The sequence below is a fragment of the Triticum urartu genome, chromosome 6, assembly GCF_003073215.2.
Source record: "Triticum urartu cultivar G1812 chromosome 6, Tu2.1, whole genome shotgun sequence".
Taxonomy (NCBI): Eukaryota; Viridiplantae; Streptophyta; class Magnoliopsida; order Poales; family Poaceae; genus Triticum; species Triticum urartu.
Genome location: NC_053027.1, coordinates 432,969,227 through 432,986,599, shown reverse-complemented (window position 1 = coordinate 432,986,599; position 17,373 = coordinate 432,969,227).

Below are 17,373 nucleotides of genomic sequence, written 5' to 3'. Positions count from 1 at the left end.
CATGATATAGGCCCTAGGCACTTGTAGGAGTAGTTGCTATCAATATTATTGAGTTTGGTTTACTTTTATTTTGAAGTTACTAAAAAAATTCAGAATTTTTCAGAAAATGATGAGGAGATTATTGAGGGGCTCATCAAGCCAAAGCTCGAAGGAAAAAGCACCGAAGCCTAAGTATAATTTGCCGCGCACTGCGGAGGTTCAGGCGGTGAATGGCCTTCCGAGGATTTCTTGAGAGCAACCGGGGTTTATGAAGATTTTCATGAATTGGCTCATAATGCAGGCCTCACCGCTTTCCTCCACGACCAATGCGATCAGTATCTCTTACTCACAAATGCCTTTGTGCAAAACTTTCATTTTCATTCTAGGAACTCACCACCTACGGTGGAGTTTCATTTATATGATGAGCATAAGGAGATGTGACTTTATGATTTCTGTCAGATTTGTTTAGTCCCTTTTGGTGGTAAGACATAAGAACCACATCATGATGATGTGGAGGGGTTTATTGATACTATCACTGTAGGAGAAACTAGGAAGGTTTCCGGTGCACGAATCACTAGCATACATTTTCCTGTTTTACGTTAGTTTGCATTATTTGCTAGTTGTTGCTTAATTGGACGCGGAAACTGTGGAAACCTTAGTATCCCTGATATAATTATTCTTCTCCACGGTTTATACAGTGATAACACTTTTAGTATGGGCGGTATTATTGCTAAACGGTTAAGTTTGAACCGTACAAAGGGCCCCATCTTTGGAGGCATCTATGCTAGACACCTAGCTGCACATTTTAACATACCTATTAGGCATGCTGAGAAGGAAGAAAAAGTGTTGCCTCGTGTTTATCTAGATTATAAAAGTATGGTGGCACATGATTTTATTGTTAAGAATAGGGCAGGAGAGCTTAAATAGCAATTGTTCTTTAATAAACATCATCCTGAGACTATTACCTTGCCTGCTCCTTCTTTGTTTGATTTGACTGTAGGCAAGTACCTTGTTCCGTTGACGGCTATCCACGCCTAACGGAACCCTGCACCAGCCGAGGAGCCAGAACCGGAACCACAATTTGATCCTTCATGACAGTCTAACTATCAGTGGGATCCGGAGATGATTGCCAGCCAGTGGCAATCGGAGCCTTCTTCTTCCTCATCGCAGTACGACCCCAACTATTATTATGGATATCCGCCAGGCCAGCCGTGGCCATAGACCAACTTAGGCCAAAAGCCTAAGCTTGGGGGGAGTACGTATTTCTCACCGACATTACATTTATGTTCACACACACTCATTGTTAGATGTCGGTGCTCATACTTTTTCATTGTATCATCCATGCTAGTTTATTTTCCCTTTTTATGCTTTCTTCTTGTGTGTCTAATAAACCTTAAGAAAAAAACCAAAAAAAATTAGTTGTAGCTTTTAATTAATTTACTTTCCATGCTTGTAGTAGTAATTAAAAAGAAAACCCAAAAATATTTCATGTTCTTCTTTTGCTTGTTGGGAGCTTTCCCGTAAATAGTTTTATTCCTTTTCTTTTCTTTGAGGGTCAGTAGGAGAAGACCATGATTAAATTGTTGAAGTGGATCTTATATGCTTTGTTGTTGATTTAACGAAGAGCCCATATTGCTTTGTCTTCTCCTGTTTATTGAATGCTCGCAGATTCCAGCTTAGTCCAATGCACGTGGACTCTTATTATTATTCACATCGTTCGGTCATGTAAGTGAAAGGCAATTATGATGATATATGATGGACTGACTGAGATGAGAAAAGCTGGTATGAACTCGACCTATTTTGTTTTTATAAATATGATGAGTTCATTGTTCTTGATTCAGCTTGTTATGAATAAACATGTTTGCAATGACAATTAGAGATCATAGTTGCTTGTGCCATGCTTGATTAGCTATGAGTTATAATGGTTTACCTTGCGTGCCAACATGCTATTAAAATGATTATGATGTGGTATGATAGGGTGGTATCCTCCTCTGAATGATTTAAGCGACTTGACTTGGCACACGTTCACGCATGTAGTTGAAACAAATCAACATAGCCTTCGCGATATTTATGTTCATGGTGGATTATATTCTACTCATGCTTGCATCCAATGTTTATTAATTTTAATACATGTACATGGTTGTTGTCGCTCTCTAGTTGGTCGCTTCCCAGTCTTTTGCTAGCCTTCACCTGTACTAAGCGGGAATACTGCTTGTGCATCCAAACTCCTTAAACCCCAAAGTTATTCTAGATGAGTCCAGTATACCTTCCTATATGCGGTATCTACCTGTCGTTCCAAGTAAATTTGTATGTGCCAAACTCAAAACCTTCAAATAAATATCATGTTTTGTGTGCTCGAATAGCTCATGTATCAACTAGGGCTGTCTGAATCTTCCATGTTAGGCGGGTTATTCGCAAGAGGAGTGGACTCCGCTCCTCACTCACGAGATAAATGGCTGGTCACCGGGATGCCCAGTCCCATGCTTTATGCAAACTAAATCAAAAATAATTGCAAACAAAACTCCCCCTGGGACCTGATGTATGTTGGAGGCACTCATTGTTTCGAGCAAGCCATGGATTGATGTTTGTTGGTGGAGGGGGAGTATAAACTTTACCATTCTGTTTGGGAACCGCCTATAATGTGTGTAGCATGGAAGATATCGCCATCTATTGGTTGTTATGTTGACAATGAAAGTATACCGCTCAAAATATTATTCACCTCTATTTCAAAACCGAGCTCTGGCACCTCTACAAATCCCTGCTTCCCTCTGCGAAGGGCCTATCCATTTACTTTTATGTTGAGTCATCACCCTCTTATTAAAAAGCACCAGTTGGAGAGCACCGTTGTCATTTGCATTCATTACTGTTAATTTATATTGGCTGTGACTATGATTGGATCTCTTTTACCATGAATTACAATGTCTAGTCAGTCCTTGATCTTTAAAGGTTCTCTGCATTTATGTTTTGCGGTCTCAGAAAGGGCTAGCGAGATACCATCTTGTTATATCATATTATGATTGTTTTGAGAAAGTGTTGTCATCCGATATTTATTATTATGGCTTGCTAGTTGATTATGCTATTGATATGGGTAATCATGAGACCTGAGAATTATTGCAAATGTGGTTAGTTATAATCTTTGCTGAAAACTTGAACGCTAGCTTGACATATTTACAACAACAAGAGCAAACAGAGTTTGTAAAAGTTTTTCTTTATTTCTTTCAGTTTGTCAACTGAATTGCTTGGGGACAAGCAAGGGTTTAAGCTTGGGGGAGTTGATACGTCTCCGTCGTATCTACTTTTCCAAACACTTTTGCCCTTGTTTTGGACTCTAACTTGTATGATTTGAATGGAACTAACCCGGACTGACGCTGTTTTCTCTAGAATTGCCATGATGTTGTTTTATGTGCAGAAAACAAAAGTTCTTGGAATGACCTGAAACTCCACGGAATATCTTACAATAAATAATAAAAAATCCTCGCCAAAGATGAAGACAAGGGGGCCCACACCCTTGCCACGAGGGTGGGGGCGCCCCCCCCCCCTAGGGCGCACCCCCTACCTCGTGAGCCCCCTGAAGACCCCCCCCCCCAACTCCAACTCCAACTCTATATAACTGCTTTCGGGGAGACAAAAATAGAGGAGAAGAAATCATCGTGTTTTACGATACGGAGCCTCCGCCAAGCCCTAAAACCTCTCGGGAGGGCTGATCTGGAGTCCGTTCGGGGCTCCAGAGAGGGGATTCGTCGCCGTCGTCATCAACAACCATCCTCCATCACCAATTTCATGATGCTCACCACCGTGCGTGAGTAATTCCATCGTAGGCTTGCTGGATGGTGATGGGTTGGATGAGATTTATCATGGAATCGAGTTAGTTTTGTTAGGGTTTGATCCCTAGTATCCACTATGTTCTGAGATTGATGTTTCTATGACTTTGCTATGCTTAATGCTTGTCACTAGGGCCCAAGTGCCATGATTTCAGATCTGAACCTATTATGTTTTCATCAATATATGAGAGTTCTTGATCCTATCTTGCAAGTCTATAGTCACCTATTATGTGTTATGATCTGTTAACCCCGAAGTGACAATAATCGGGATACTTACCGGTGATGACCGTAGTTTGAGGAGTTCATGTATTCACTATGTGCTAATGCTTTGTTCTGGTTCTCTATTAAAAGGAGGCCTTAATATCCCTTAGTTTCCATTAGGACCCCGCTGCCACGGGAGGGTAGGACAAAAGATGCCATGCAAGTTCTTTTCCATAAGCACGTATGACTATATTCGGAATACATGCCTACATTACATTGATGAACTGGAGCTAGTTCTATGTCACCCTATGTTATGACTGTTACATGATGAACCGCATCCGGCATAATTATCCATCATTGATCCAATGCCTACGAGCTTTCCATATACTGGTTTACGCTTATTTACTTTCCCGTTGCTATTGTTACAATCACTACAAAATACCCAAAACATTACTTTGCTTTCGTTACTCTTTTGTTACCGTTACCATCACTATCATATTACTTTGCTACTAAACACTTTGCTGCAGATACTAAGTTTCCAGGCGTGGTTGAATTAACAACTCAGCTGCTAATACTTGAGAATATTCTTTGGCTCCCCTTGTGTCGAATCAATAAATTTGGGTTGAATACTCTACCCTCGAAAGCTATTGCGATCCCCTATACTTGTGGATCATCAGGGTAAACTCGAGATCCAAGATTCAGGACACGATTTTGGGCGGAAATTGATGATTTCGGGGTCAAAATTGATGAGATTTTGTGGATGGAAAGTGGGAAAACTTGTGGAGATGTTGGATCCACTCGAAACACAGCAAATCCATGGATCAAATCCAATAAAACATCATCAAACCAAAAAATCACAAAAAATGGGGCTATTTTTGGTGGGGATTTTCGAATTTAGGACGAAATCAGATGATGTAGGGTGGGACCCTAGGGAGCGATCTTTCACGAAATGGAGAGGAACGCGCGAAGAACACGAAGAACATGAGGGGAAACATGAGGGAAATCACGAGAGGAACACTCAAGAACAAGTCCAATCACAGATCCACTAGACAATCAAACACACAAGATTGACAAGGTACATGAACAACAAAAGGAAAGATACATGGCAAAGTTCATCAAAATCCGAAGGAGATGGGGGCTTGAATCCTAGAAGGATCTCTCCGTGAGGAGGTCTTGAATCCCTCGGGATCTTCTCCTAGATGGAGGTCTTGGCCTCCAAAGGAGTTCTCTCTCTCTCTCAAGAGGAGAAGGTAGGAGCAAAGCTAACACACAAATGAGCTATCATATTTGCTATCCCTAGAAAGGAGAAGGGGAGGTCTATTTATAGTCTAAGCCACGAAGGGTTAAGTGGGAGAGAGATACAAGGCCAAAGGCCCGACTGCGCACTGGCAGGCATCGGACGTCCGAGGGACGTCGGTCGTCCGGTGGCTCGCGGGGGTCCGAACGTCCGGAGGGCGTCGGACTTCCAATGTTTTGGCTCTGGACAGGTGGCACCAGACTTTTGGTGGGCGTCGATCGTCCGGAGGCTGGGACTTGTCGGACGTCCGGTGGTCATTGGTCGTCCGGCCGTTGTAGTGTCTTCGTCTGCAGTTCTTCTAGCCGTCTGGGATGCGTCAGGTACCAGATGTCCGATGGCGTCCGGATGTCCGGTGGTTGTAGCTTGCAGCAGCTCCGTTTCTTCTATCTTCGCTTCCACACTTCCCTCACGGATGGTGTAGGTGATCCTTGGCACTTGCACTCCTCCTCGTCATCCGTGAAGCTCCGACAATACCTATGCATGCACACAAGAGGGGTATCAAGTAGTATACCATCCTCGAAGGGGTCCAGTGAGCACATGTAAAGGAGATGATCCACCTTTATGTATGTGAAGTAGACGTCGCACGTGTCACTTGCCAAATGGGCTCTTGACATGGTGATGTCCGTAGGATGCTCCGCATCAATTTCCTTCGTCTCTCCCTTAGTGTTTCAGTTTTGCTTCCTAGAATTTCGTAGACACTCATCTTTCCTACTTAGAAAGATTGAAGTTGGTGGTGATTTCACATATGGGTGCAATGTCCTTTCTAAACAAACAAATATATGCATCCCTATATGTGAAACTAGCAGCCTTCCAAGAGACATATATTTTATTGGATGTCCCCAAAGAGACTCCAAGAGACATATAAACAAATATAATTTACTCACATATGAGATTTATCATAAATAAACAAATACACTACTTTCATATGAGACTAACCTTTTGTAGAAGACATAAACAACAAAGAGAAAAAGGTGACTTCAGCCCAAAATCGATCTTAATTTTAGTTCTTTCCCCAACCTAATATAGTCATTTAAAATTCTCTGACGACATTGATAAAGGATAATAATTTTATTTCACCACCTCTAAGACGATGGTTCTGTGGCAACGCACGAGCATCCACTAGTAGAAAACAAGGCTTTGGTCCAGGACAGATAAGGGCATTAATCTCGGTTCTCTTACGAACCGGGACCAAAGGGTGCATTAGTCCCGGTTCGTGAGGCCAGGGCGCCGGTCGGGCCTCGGGGGCCATTGGTCCCGGTTCTCCTGACCCCTTTGGTCCTGGTTCCAGACACGAACCGGGACCAAAGGGCTGACCAAAGGGCCTCACTCCTAGCGCAGCCCCGTTAGTCCCGGTTGGTGCCTCGAACCGGGACTACAGGTCAGTATTCTGTCCCGGTTCTTGCCACCAACCGAGACTAAAGAGATGCCTATACATACCATCGCCCCTACCCACCCTCTTCTCTATTTTTTGGCTGCGTGGGAGGTGTGCATGTTCTGCTCTATTCTCCCTTCTATGCATGCACATGAGGTGTTCGATGAAATGTCCGAGCCACACTTAAGCTTTCTCCTCTCCAAGCTCGACCTCCAAGCTCCATTTTCCTCAATATTTGTCTAGGTTTGGCGGTCCATCCTGTCCCATCCCCGTCCTCACCGCCGTCGATCGCCCGCGCCGATCTCGTCGCCGGCACCACCGTGGTGAGCCTCTTATACTTATCTTCTTTCTAAAAGAAAAAAATTCTTACTTGTATGATTTAGATAGATACTTGTATAATTTTCTTAATTTTATTATTGTTTGTTATTATGTAGTGTCATGGTTTTGGTATCCGCCCCGTCGGCCCTCGTGTTGTCTATGATTCGGGTGTGGTATATTATCTTTTATAACTATTTGTTTCATTTAGTGTTTATGACAATTATGCCGACCAACGTGACATAGATGTTTTTATCTAGGAGGTATGTGAACTGGAAATTCCAACTGACCCTCTTGTCGAGAGGTTAAATTTAGTTGAAAAAGAAAACAATTACTTGAAGAACAAATTGAAAAGAATTGAGGAGGAGAAGATGGAATTGGAGTTGCATGTTGCGGATGTCATCTATGATCATAAGAGAAAGATGGATGCAATGCGCTTGAAGATTAGAAAGATTAGAAAATATGACATTGATACTAAGGCTTGGTATCATTATATCGTTGGATCAATTGTTTCCTTAGTTGTGATTATGATCACATTTTTTGTTGTGTTTTACATAGTTTCAGTGTATGTTTTAATTAGATGCTATAGAGATCTATATGTTGTTCAATGAGAACTATGTATGAACTTTATGTATTTATTTTTTCAGTAATAACATTTGATCCCTATTGTACTTTGGTTTTAATGTGATGATGGACTTGTATTAATTTGGTCACTTCTCTATTCATGATGTTCTGTAATGGTTTTTGATACACTTAATTATATAACACACGTAGATGAACCGACAATGGATGTACGGTGACAGATGCACCTCCGAGTACATTGAGGGCCTGCATAATTTTCTCAAAGTGGTTGAGGCAAACAAGCAGAATGGTTTTATGTATTGTCCATGCCCTGTCTGTGAGAATACGAAGGATTACTCTAACTTGAAAACCCTTCACGTCCACTTGCTTGAGAAGGGCTGCATGCCACACTATAATGTTTGGACCAAGCACGGATAAAGAGGGTTATGATGGAAGACAATGAAGAAGAAGAGGATGATGACAACTATCCCCCTGAATACGGTGATACTGCAATGGGGGAAGCTAAAGATCAAGAGGAACCAGATGATGTGCCTGATGATGATCTTCGTCGGGTCATTGTTGATGCAAAGAGACAATGCCAAAGTGAAAGGGAGAAGTTGAAGTTCGATCGCATGTTAGAGGATCACAAAAAAGGGTTGTACCCAAATCGCGAAGATGACAACACAAAGCTCAGTACCACACTGGAATTGCTGCAGTGGAAGGCATATAATGGTGTATCTGACAACGGATTTGGGAAGCTACTAAAAATAATGAAGAAGAAGCTTCCAAAGGATAACGAATTTCCTGACAGTACGTACGAAGCAAAGAAGGTTCTATGCCCTCTAGGATTGGAGGTGCAGAAGATACATGCATGCCCTAATGACTACATCCTCTACCGCGATGAGTACGAGGATTTGAACGCATGCCCGGTATGCGGTGCTTTGTGGTATAAGATCAGATGAGATGACCCTGGTGATGATGAGGGCGAGCGCCCCAGGAAGAGGTTCCTGCCAAGGCGATGTGGTATGCTCCTATAGTACCATGGTTGGAATGTCTGTTCAGAAATAAAGAGAATGCCAAGTTGATGTGATGGCACAAAGAGGACCGTAAGAAATACGGGAAGTTGAGAGCACCCGCTGACGGGTCGTAGTGGAGCAAAATCGAGAGAAGGTTGGGGACTTTGCAGGTGATGCATGGAACATATGATTTGATTTAAGCGCAGATGGCATTGATCCTTTTGGGGAGCAGAGCAGCAATCATAGCACCTGGCCCGTGACTCTATGTATCTATAACCTTCCTCCTTGGTTGTGCATGAATCGGAAGTTCATTATGATGACAGTGCTCATACAAGGCCCTAAGCAACCCGGCAACGACATTGATATGTACCTAACACCATTAGTTGAAGAACTTTTACAGTTGTGGAATGGAAAAGGTGTATGTGTGTGGGATGAGCACAACCAGGAGGAATTTGACCTACATGTGTTGTTGTTTGTAACCATCAATGATTGGCCTGCTCTCAGTAACCTTTCAGGACAGACAAACAAGGGATACCACGCATGCATGCACTGTTTAGATGACACTGAAAGTATATATTTGGACAAATGCAGGAAGAATGTGTACCTGGGACATCGTCGATTATTCCCACCAACCATCAATGTCAAAAGAAAGGCAAGCATTTCAAAGATGAGGCAGATCACTGAAAGAAGCCCGCCCTCCGTACTGGTGATCACATACTTGATATGGTCAATGATTTACAAATAATCTTTGGAAAGGGTCCTGGCAGACTATCTGTTACGAATGATGATGAGGGACGCGCACCCATGTGGAAGAAGAAATCTATATTTTGGGACCTACCGTATTGGAAAGACCTAGAGGTTAGCTCTGCAATCGACGTCATACACGTGACGAAGAATCTTTGCATGAACCTGCTAGGCTTCTTGGGCGTGTATGGGAAGACAAAAGATAAATCGGAGGCACGGGAGGACCAGCAACGTGTGCGCAAAAAAGACCACATGCATCCAAAGTAGTATGAAAGTCCTGCCAGCTACGCTCTTACTAAAGAAGAGAAGGAAATCTTCTTTGAATGCCTGCTCAGAATGAAGGTCCCGTCTGGCTTCTCGTCCAATATAAAGGGAATAATAGATAACCCAGAGAAAAAGTTCCAGAACCTAAAGTCTCATGACTGCCACGTGATTATGACGCAACTGCTTCCGGTTGCATCGAGGTGGCTTCTACCGGAAAACATTCGATTAGCCATTGTGAAGCTATGTGCATTCCTCAATGCAATCTCTCAGAAGGTAATCGGTCTAGAAATCCTACCAAGGTTAAAGAATGATTTGGTGCAATGTCTTGTCAGTTTCGAGCTGGTGTTCCCACCATCCTTCTTCAATATCATGATGCACGTCCTAGTTCATCTAGTCGACGAGATTGCCATTCTGGGCCATGTATTTCTACACAATATGTTCTCCTTTGAGAGGTTCATGGGAGTCTTAAAGAAATATGTCCATAACTGTGCTAGGCCAGAAGGAAGCATCTCCATGGGCCATCAAACAGAGGAGGTCATTGGGTTTTGTATTGACTTCATTCCTGACCTTAAGTTGATTGGTCTCCCTTAATCGCGGTATGGGGGGAGACTAACTGGAAAAGGCACGCTAGGAGCAGACTCAATAATATGTAGGGACAGGCGTTCTTGGGCTCAAGCACACTACACAGTTCTACAGAATTCTACCTTGGTGACCCCGTATGTCAATGAACACAAGAATATTCTGCGCTCCAAACACCCAGACCAGTGTGACGACTGGATTACATGTGAACATATCGGGACTTTCGGTAGTTGGTTGCAAACACATCTCATGGGTAACACCACTGTTTCAGATGAGTTGTACTCGTTGGCCAGGACACCATCTTCGACTGTATTGACTTACAGAGGGTACGAGATAAATGGGAATACATTTTACACGATCGCCCAAGATCAAAAGAGCACCAACCAAAACAGTGGTGTCCGCTTTAATGAAGCAACCAAGAGGGGGAAGGACACATATTATGGTTACATAGTGGACATATGGGAACTTGACTATGGACATGATTTTAAGGTCCCTTTGTTTCGGTGCAAATGGGTCAATCTGTCAGGAGGCGGGGTACAGGTAGACCCACAGTACGGAATGACAATAGTGGATCTAAACAATCTTGGGTACACAGACGAACCATTCTTCCTAGCCAATTATGTGGCGCAGGTTTTCTATGTGAAGGACATGTCACCAAACCGAGAAAAATAAAAGATAAGGAAGTGAATACATCATATGATGAGACAAAAGTGCTACATAGTTCTTTCAGGGAAAAGAGACATCGTGGGAGTCGAGGGCAAGACAGACATGCCTGAAGATTATGAAAAGTTTCATGAAATTCCTCCCTTCAAAGTCTAGACTGACCTAAGCACCCTGTTAAATGATGAAGATTATACATGTTTACGCTGCAATAAGCAAGGGAAACACACGAAGAAAAATTGAAGGAGGATACGATGATGGCTCTGATTACGCGAAGAAAAAATGAAATGCCTTTTGTAATAGATGAGTTTTCGTCTGAAAATCTGATACTTCGAAAGAGATTGTCCATTTTGTAACGAAGTGCATCCAGATTTTGTTGTAACCCTCTCAACTTTTTAGCACATGCTATGTGGGCGAAATGATGATACCATGCCATGTTTCAACCTTTTCAGAGTTCATTTGTAGTGCTTTTCAATTTCAGGGTCATTTAGCTAAAAAAATCAGTAAATGCGTGAAAAATACCAAATGAAGTCAGCGAGGGTTGAAAATTGATGATGTGGCTTTGAATGGTGCATGTTTGAACGCACAAAAAGTCTGGAGTTGAAATAAGTTCAAAAAAATAAAATCCCTTTGTAACAGATGAGTTTTCGTCCGAAACTGTGATACTTCAAAAGAGATTGTCCATTTTGTACACGAAGTGCATCGAGTTTTTGCCGTAACCCTCTCAAATTTTTAGCACATTCTATGTGGGTGAAATGATGATACCATGCCAACTTTCAACCTTTTCAGAGTTCATTTGTAGTGCTTTTCAACAGAATGAACTAAAAAGATTTTATAAAACTCTAATAGCAAAAAGAATGAACTAAAAAGCTTTTATAAAACTCTAATAGAAAAAAGAATGAACTAAAAAGAATCAATAAAATATTTTCTTATGATCAACTAAAACAAAACTACAATATTCATCAATAGCAAAAAGAATCAACTAAAAAGCTTTTATAAACCACAAGTTATTATCAAAATAATACTCCCTGTGTCCCATAATGTAAGACGTTTTTAACACTAGTGTAGTGTCAAAAAAACGTCTTATATTATGGGACAGAGGGAGTATTAACTTAAAATTATATGAAATTTATGCAACTAAAATTATCAAAGTATTTTTTGATAAAAACTTTAATAGCAAAAAGAATTTTCATAAAGTATTTTATGTTAAAAACTTTAATAGCAAACTAAAATGACATAAAAATAAAAAATAATATTAACTTAAAATTATATAAAATTTATGCAACTAAAATTATCAAAGTATTTTTTGTTAAAAACTTTAATAGCAAAAAGAATTTTCATAGAGTATTTTATGTAAAAAAATTTAATAGCAAACTGAAATGACTCAAAAAATCAAAAATTCCGCCTACTGGGCCACCACGATCTGCATACGACTAGAAACCCATCTGTACATGGGCCAGGATGCAGGCCCAACATGGTAGTGACATAGGTTAGGCAAGTAGTGCCTGCATTAGAGAGGAGCTCGAAAGCTCAGCCGCAGTGCGCCTTATAAACCAGTGTTGCCCTCTCTTAACTAGCAAGGTGGGACTAAACTCCCACCACCCCGCGCCAGTACGAGGACTAGGCCTTTGGTCCCGGTAGGTGGCACCAACCGGGACTAAAGGGGGCCTTTAGTCCCGGTTCGAGCCACCAACCGGGACCAAAGTCTTGTGCTTCCCGCCCTTTGGGCTGCTGAAATACACCTTTAGTCCCGGTTGGTGGCTCCAACCGGGATTAAAGGGGGGCCTTTAGTCCCAGTTGGAGCCACCAACCGGGACTAAAGGTCTGTGTATATAACTACACACTTAGAAAATTTTCAAACACAATTCACTTCGATCCTCCTCTCCCCCGACGGGGCCGACGACCACCTCGACGCCGCCAGGTTGCCGGACCTCGCCGTCGACGCCCTGCCCCGATGCCCCTGCCCTGCCCCGACATAATCGCGCCCCTGTCCTGCCCCCGACGCCGCCGTGCCATAGCCAGCTGGCCTGCTAGGTACACCCTCCTCCCTCCTTCCTCACATGTATAAAGTTGCCCCTGTTTAGAGAGTTGCAAGGTTTCATAGAGTTTGTTGAAATGTGTTTGCCATGTCCACAAGGTGTTTGTTGAAATGCTAGGGCTAGCTAGGGAACTTTGTTGTACGTGAAACTTGGCAGGATGATGTCTCCTTGGATATTAAAGATGATGTCAAGTTGGTTTGATAAAAGGAAAAACTTGTTAGTGCAAGTTTTATTAGAATTTAGTTCTGGACAAAAACTATAGGGAATTTTTTGGTGGACTTGCAAGATGAAATTGGGGCTGCCCTTCTAGACTTAAGGGTTTAGCTGGAATGACTATAAGATGCAAAAAAATCAGAATTGTTTGAGCAAGGGAAAATAGGGTTGTAGTTCAATGCCAAGATTGAACCAAAATTGAAAAATGGAAGTTGTGCTCAAAATTTTCAAATGACCAAAGTGGCTTTTTGCATAAAAATGATCTATAGGCGTCAGTGTACTTCTCAAAAAAATTGTGGCATTTGAAAAGAATTATTTGAAATAGTTCTAGTGCAACATGGTCATTCTAGAGTTTGAAAATACTAATAAAAGAATTGTTTTGAGGCCAAATAATTATGAAAATAATTACTACTAATGTTTGTAAGATAATTAAAAGGATTGGGAGAAAATTTTGAAACCCACATTAAAAGGATTGGTGACAAATATACTTCTTTTTGCTTTATGTGATAGCTAGTTTGAAGTGTCAATGATTTATGTGTGACCTAGTTTGATGTTCATTGTGATGTATTAAAACTTGGTCAATATTTTGTCTTTAGAGTTGATTTAGAGTTCATTTTGATGTTCATTGTGATGTATGAAAACTTGGTCAATATTTTGTCTTTAGAGTTCATTTTGATGTATGAAAACTTGGTCAATATTTTGTATTGTGGATGCCATGCCATGCTATTTTTCTCTAAGTTTGAAACTTGCTTTCAAATTCGTATCTAGCTAGCTACAATTTTTTTATCAGGTTGTGGTGTTACATTCATCTCATGCCATTTGTTGCCATGCTAATTTTCATTCTCGGTGGAATTACATGTTGTGGTGTTGCAGCTCTGTGGAGTTGGTCACCCATCATCCCTCCAGTATTCAACAAAAGGTGTCCATTTTTTGTATATATGTTGAGTTTTGTTCATAGGATGATGGTTGGTTCATTTGTTGAGTTGTGTATTCATATTGTGTATAAATCTTGTATTCATCTTGTGTATAAAGCTTGTATTCATCTTGTCGTTAAAACATGAGAGATGGGGTCGTTAAAACATAACCCCGATAACTTTGATTTTGAGGCATATGAAAACATGAGAGAGGGGGTCATTAAAACATAACCCCGATAACTTCGACATGAGGGGGGCCGGGGGTGGTTCATGTCAAGTGTTGTATTTTCTCTCGAATGTGAAGCAAGTCTTTTTTTTGCCATGCCAAGTGCTGTATTTTCTCTCGAAGCATATCCCCGATAACTTCAACATGAGGGGGGTGTCGAACATGCATTAGACATGAGGGGGGAGGAGTCCTCGACGATCGCCTGAAACTGACTGTTATAAAACTTGTCAACTTTGCATGATGTTTGCCACTAATCCATTGCTCGTATGCATATGATTCCTTGTTGTGATATTAAGTCCATGTTTGCCACTAATCCATCTCTCATGTTTGTATATTGCCATGTTGTAATATTTGCAGAAACTATGGACAGAGACTTAGAAAAAGAAGAGTTGTTGGGGGATATAATCCGCGACGAAGGTGATATCACCTTGTCGTTTCTCAATGACACCGATGGTCAGGAAAGAGCGGATGATGGCTCCGGTCATCCAACGGAGGTGGAAGGAGATCATGACGGGTCAGGTGACCGAATGGAGGTGGAAGGATATCATGACGGCTCTGGTGACCGGACGGAGGAGGGAGCCTTAACTGTTGCAAAGTCCAGCGAGGTATATATATTAATTAAGCCTATGCTGACTTGATGCATTAATTGTTTTGTATGTACATATATTGACGCTTCTTTCTTATTTTAGCCCTACGGATCGAGCCAAACTTCTGTAAGGAGACAAGGCCCGAAGAAAAGGTTGCACCAGGATGAAAGTTTCACAATCACAGAAATCACTCGAGATGGCCAACCGATTGCTCCCAAGCAGACCAAGAACGCATTTGTACATCAGTGCGGAGTTGTTGTTAGGGCAACGTCCCGATCAGCATCCAAGAATGGAATAAGAAGAAGGGCCCTGAAGTTTCTTATGTCCAGGATAGACTGAAAGATGATCTTTGGACCCCGCTGATGACAAATTTCAGCCTACCGCCAGAGGAGAATCCGAATAACCCAGTTATAGAGTGAAAGGTCAAGGCGTTTGCTCTTAAGAAGATGGCAGAACTATTCAAGAACTGAAAGAAAGATTTGAACAAAAAGTTTGTCGAGAAAGATGAGACTCCAGAATTCATTGGTCAATATGAGAAGTTAAGAGACCACTGGCCCACATTTGTGGCCTATAAGAAATCGGACAAGGGTAAGCAAAGGTCACTGACAAACAAGCAAAATGCTGCAAAGAAGCAGTATCACCTTGTTATGGGGTCAGGTGGCTACAGCAAAACACGGCGTTGTGGGACAAAGCTGAGCAAGACCTGCTTGCTAAAGGGGTCCAACTAGCGACATTGCACTAGCCAGATTGGTCAAGGACTTAGTTCTTTGGGGTTGGGGGAACTTTGGACCCAGAATCAGGGAAGTGTGTTTGGACGAACGCTCAACTTGCAATACCCATCACGAAGCTTGAGGAAGTAATCAAGGCAGCGCGGGAAGGGACGTTCATTCCCGACAGAGAGAATGACGAGCTGACAGAGGCCCTCGGGAATCCTGAACACCCTGGACGAACACGAGGCACATCGGGCTCCGTTCTGTGGCTGCATGGGCTTCCCGAAAGCGGTGGTTATAGAAGTTGAGAGAGAAAGAAGAAAGAGGAAGCAAGCGAAATGCAGAAGCTCAGTGCAAGATTAGCGAAAATAGAGGAAATTGAGAGCCAGCGAGCTACCGGCCAACCATCTCAGCGGCACGAAGATCCTTCCTTTGACACTGCCCCAGAAGCTACCCCACCATCTCAGCAGAGAAGCAGTGTGGCTTCCATGGGCTCGTTTAGCCTAATTTCACGGCTCCTCGCTACCCCGTGGATAGTATCACGGAGACCAAATATTGTGTGCTAATGGAGAAATGCCAGAACCTGACCTTGAAGGCGGCGGTCGGCTCTGTTTTACCTCCTCGAGCTAAGGGAACTTTCCATTGCCATTCGATTCCACATGGCTATGCTATTGTCACAGTGGATGAAATAATGGAGGGATTTGATGGGCTGGAGCTTGACTACCCTACAGGTGAAGGGGATAATCTCCTGGAAAATGCCTTAAGGAGTACCTGTCTATGGAGAAAGGAGAACATCAAGCTTCCAAACTGGACACCGCCCCAGCAGACTCGGCCAGATGAGGCCCCTGAGCAGACTCCTCAGAGTCCAGCTCAGCCGAATGAGGCCCCTTAGCAGACTCAGCCGGATGAGGCCCCTCGGCAGACTCCTCACAGTCCAGCTCAGCCAGATGAGGCCCCTCAGCAGAGTCCTCTTCCGCCTCAGCTGTCTCTGGCACGTTAGCGGACTCCGCCTCCTCCAACACGTCAGTGGACTCCGCCTCCTCCTCCGCCTCCTCTAGCGCGCCAGCGGACTCCGCCGCCTCAGCAACAGCGGAAGAGAGCCATCGCCGCTCCGGCGGCTAGCAGTACAAAAGGCGGGAAGAAATTCAAAGCTGGTCCAAGCCTCATTCTTCCTGTAGCTTTCCAAGTACGACCTCATTGGAGTTAAAGATGAGGACGGCCTCATTGCAGTCGACCTAATGCTTGTTAAATTTGTGGAGTTATTTTAGTTATTCAATCAAGAGGCCTTCGACAAACAACTCATGACTTGCTACTGTATGTAAGTATTACTTCTGTAATTAAGTCTCTAGCTCAGCTCGTTCATTGCATGTATATATAATTATCCTCACTATATTATGCAGATTGAAGATCTTCGAATGCAAAAGAGGACAAATCTATGACGTTGGGTTCATTAGCCCAAATACCGTAAATGAATGGACGGTACAAAATAGAGCTAAAGATACTGAGGAAAACTTGCTAAAATAGTACTGGAATCTGGCATTTTGCCGTCTGCCTCCTCTTTGTCGTCTGCCAGCTGACGACAAAGAGGCTCTTTGCCGTCCGCTTTGTGTAAGCGGATGGCAAAGAAATGGCAGATGGCAAAAAGGCTATTTGCCGTCAGCCAGCTAACGGCAAAGAGCTAGAAGGCAAATAACAAAGAGCCAGGTGGGACCCACAGATTCTTTGCCATCTGCCTGCTCGACCTTTGGTGTCCGCTGGCGGACGGCAAAGAAAGGGCCCAGCTAACAGCCATCTCCCCCTTCTGCAATGCGCGCCCTTTGCCGTCCGCTAGCGGACGACAAACAACGTGCCCCCTCTCTGTCTCTCCGGCCCCAC